Source organism: Lathyrus oleraceus, chromosome 2 (assembly GCF_024323335.1).
Source record: "Lathyrus oleraceus cultivar Zhongwan6 chromosome 2, CAAS_Psat_ZW6_1.0, whole genome shotgun sequence".
NCBI classification, from domain to species: Eukaryota; Viridiplantae; Streptophyta; class Magnoliopsida; order Fabales; family Fabaceae; genus Lathyrus; species Lathyrus oleraceus.
This window is the reverse complement of record NC_066580.1, coordinates 344,805,021-344,809,316: the sequence shown is the minus strand read 5'-3', so window position 1 is coordinate 344,809,316 and position 4,296 is coordinate 344,805,021.

The following is a 4,296-nucleotide window of genomic DNA, read 5'->3' as shown; positions in this document are numbered from 1 at the left end:
GGTAGTTATAAATCCTACTTTCGTCCCCTAGCATAGGTAACCTTTGTGGTTCATTCTGGTTAATGGCGGATTTTGTGGTTTTCTACCCAGTATTCGGTAGTTATAAATCCTATCCTTTGATCCTCAGCTGAGTCTTTGGTTTCTGCCTACTAACCGGTAGTTGTAAATCCTATTTTCTCGCCTTATCCCACGCGGATCTTTGGTTTTCTACCTACTAACCGGTAGATGTGAACCCTCTTTTCTCTCCTTGCAGAGTTAACCTTGTTGTTCATCCCAATTGATGACAGTTACTTTTCCGTGGTTTTCTGCCTACTACCCGGTAGATGTAATCCCCTCTTTGCGGTTATCATTATCCAGTTTTGGGTATTGATATCCCTTCCCCTTTTGGATGTTTGCTTTGATTAAGCAATCTTATCCCCAGCGGGTCCTCCCCTTCCTTTTGGGTATTTGCTTTGAGTAAGCAATTTTATCCCCAGCGGGTCCTTTCACCGTTTGCTAGTGATATGTTCCCCAGATCATTGATTTTCATCAATGTATTTCCAGCGAGTCAGCTTTCATTTACCCTTTTGCCGGTAATGTCTGTTGCTCTTTTTGATTGGTCATCATTATCATACCTAGTTTGGTATCCCGATGCCTTTCTTTTCGGTTGATTTATCCTTTAACAACCTACAACCCGGTTACGGATAAACTTCCATGCGAGTATATTATATACGTTTTGACGGCTATAGATAATATATCTCATGCACTCTTCAGTCGAAGCCTTTCGTGTTTCCCCAGTCGAGTAAGATTTGTTGTCCCTTTGTGGAGTCGAATATTCCCCTTTTGTTTGGATAATTGTCGTATGCTTGCAATTTATCCCCAGTGAGTCATCTCTCGTCTACCCTTTTGTTGTTGGTAACGATTGTTTCTCTTTTCGGTTGATTTATCCTTTAACAACCTACAACCCGGTTATGGATAATCTTCCATGCGAGTATATTATCTACGTTTTGACGGCTATAGATAATATATCTCATGCGCTCTTCAGTCGAAGTTTTGTCTTTCTTCAGTCGAGTAAGATTCGTACTCTTTACAGAATCGAATGTCCATCCTATAAACAAGTTTGCTTTCGCTCTTTTCAGTCGAATCGAATTGGAACACAAACCAATTCACGTTTTCGGTCGACTTATCCTTTAACAACCTACAACCCGGTTATGGATAATCTTCCATGCGAGTATATTATCTATGTTTTGACGGCTATAGATAATATATCTCATGCACTCTTTGGTCAATCTTTTGATTGTTTTCTCCAGCAGAATAAGATTCGCATTCTTTACAGAATCGAATGTCCATCCTATAAACAAGTCTGCTTTTCCAGCTTTCTTCAGGATGATGAGTGTTTTGGAACACACACCAATTCACGCCTTGGTCGGTCACCTGTTATATACCTACAACCCGGTATCCTTGGTGTTCCTTCCTGTTTGCTCCCTATTATGACCTTGGTCCCCTGTGGAGTCAGATTTCCCTGAGTTGAAATTTACCTTTTTCAGGTTTTCCCTCAGATGATTTGGTCGATTGATATCTCTCACCCGTACACAGGTCTTAGATATTTCATTCTTCCCGAGCATGTTACTCACTAACCGGTAACATCTCATCTTTTTGCTTCCCCTGGAAAGTCTTTGTTAGATTTCCCCAGCGGAGTTGTAGTTATAATTCATTTTTTGCTGTATTGGCTTAACTCCCCAATACATGCATTGTCCAGGAAGAGTTGTCTTGTCAACTCTTTTCCCCAATCTGAGTCCGGATTTTCATCCGAGGTGTCCTTTGTGGATAGTCTTGCTGTGTTGGTGTATTTCCCAGCACACACATTTTGAGTCAGCTTGAGTCTTTCCATCGGATATGTTTCCCTTTGGAACTCTTTTCCCCATTGTCAGTCCTTCACTCCCCAGTAAAGTCTGCAGTTTCAAGTCGTGTCCTGCTCACGCATTCTTTTCTTTTTCTTATCCCCAAAAGAGTCCCGTCAGAGTCTCTGTTCCATTAGGAAGTACATTATTCCTATATATTGTTCTTTTCTCATGGTTTTTCTCTTCTTCTTTGTGGACCCATAATTCCCCACAGAGTTTGTTTGTTTTGCGTTCATACATTTGCATCATGAGGTCTCTCAGGGACCAAAATTTGTCTCATTGTTGTTATTTAAGCCCATTCTACCGCGTCGAGATGAAGATTTTAACCTTCACTTCTCCGGCTAGAATGACCTTAAATAGGGGCATCTGTAAGACCCCAATTTTGTCCCTAAGATCCCTCATGGCATCATATCATAACATTGCATAGCCTCAAGGATCATTGGACACCTTGCTTCCTTCCCTGTGGGGGGATGTCTTTTTGAGAGTGGTTCTTGATCACCAAGCATTGCTTTCATTTGTATATCATTTTCTTTTCTTTTAATCTCTAACCAAAAGTACAAAAATATGTCATCTAACCTTTGTCTTGCAGCTTAAGCATTTGCAGGTCAAGCAATAAAAGGCATTCATTGAGCAATAGATGGTGGTTATTCTTGAGATTGGACCCCATGATCATTTACAAGAGTTCATATGAATTATGATGTCATTTTGAAGCAAAATCCCAAGGGATAGAGGCTTAAATTTCATCAGAACATTTTCAGGTCATCTGAAGACCTAGAAAGTCAACTGTAAAGTCAACTGTGGATTTGGAGGTGGGAAGTGATTAGAAATACTTCATTCATGTTCAAACAAGTCTCATTTGACATTTCAAACACTCACATTGAAGAATTTGAAGTCAAGGCAAAAATTTCCCAAAATGGAAAGTGACCCATAATTTGAAATTTCCAAAAATGGAAGGGTTTTGGACCAACTTCAACTCAATCTTACATCATCAAGAAAGCTTCAAATGAAATTTTGTTGAACATGAAAGTTGAAGATCTCTCTCTCCCATTTCCAAAATGTCCAAGATCATGAGCATCTGATGTGTGGGTCAGGAGATATGATCAAATCATTGCCAAGGGTGCTTGAAACTTCAAATGAGCATAACTTTTGAACCAAAGCTCCAAAATGAGTGGCTCTTCTTGCAATATTCTTCTCTTGACCTCTAATTTCCAAATCATACATCACATTACATAAAATCTCATCACATAATCATTTGTTATTTCATGACTTTTTTGGAGGGAAAATGGCTAATTCAAAAATGGTGCATCATGAGAACTTTCTACCATTGCCAATGTGTTTAAAAAGTGATTTTGAGTGACTTTGATCAAGCACATGACACTGTTCACGTGGGTTTACTACATGCACCATGCAATTTTCAAGTTTTGTTCATAACACCTTATTTTCATTAATTTCAACTAAACATGATTAACTTTTAATTAAATTGAGATTAGGACATCACGTAAATAGAAACCCTAACAGAATTTGAGATTAACTTGATCATTTCACCATTTTCTAGATCTAGAACTTTTTGCCTCCAAAATTTTCTCTCAAGCACAATTCAAATTTCTTCAACATAGCACCTTGTTTTTGTTGAAGATTCATGATCAGTGAGTTGAATAGAGTGTAAATCCAGTGATTGTTTGAAGAATTCGTGCATAATCAAGCAGTTGAAGTTCAAGAAATCAAGAATGGAAGTTGATTGATAAGCTAGATCTACACGTTTTCAAGCTTCAATTCCTTCACCAAACATCATCACAAGTATTCTGAAGTTGATTTGGAGCATTCAAGGCCTTGGATCGTGCGTTTCAAGAATCTGCTCTTCAAGAGGTCACATTTTTGATCCTTTTAATTCTCTGTTTTATGTGCATATTCATGTAGATCATTGTTTGCTGATGATTCTGGTGGAAATTTCGTGTGATTTGATGCATTATTAAGAGAGATATGCTTAAATGAAGTTTTGAATGTTAACTTGATTTTGCTTCGTTTTGCATGAATCATGAAGAATTAACATGAAATATTGCTTGATCTATAACCTACATGACATGAGGATTTGAATGATGTAAAATTTTTGAAATCTGAGAAATTCTGGAAATTCTGGAAAAAATTTGATGAACTTCATACTGTTCATCATCATCTTCGTGAAGAAGATGAAGATCTTCATCTTAGCGACGGCATAGTGACGACTTAGCGTCCAACCTGGTTCGCTAGGGTTCTTGATGAAGAACGCGCCCAGGCCTTGTTTGATCCGTTGGTTCTCGCTTCGATCCATGTGTAGCGCGTTTGTGTCTTCTTTTTTTTTCATTTTATTTCCATGCCATGAAACGACGCCGTTTTGATTGGCGCCTATACCTGATTCGAATCCTGGTGGCACCACATA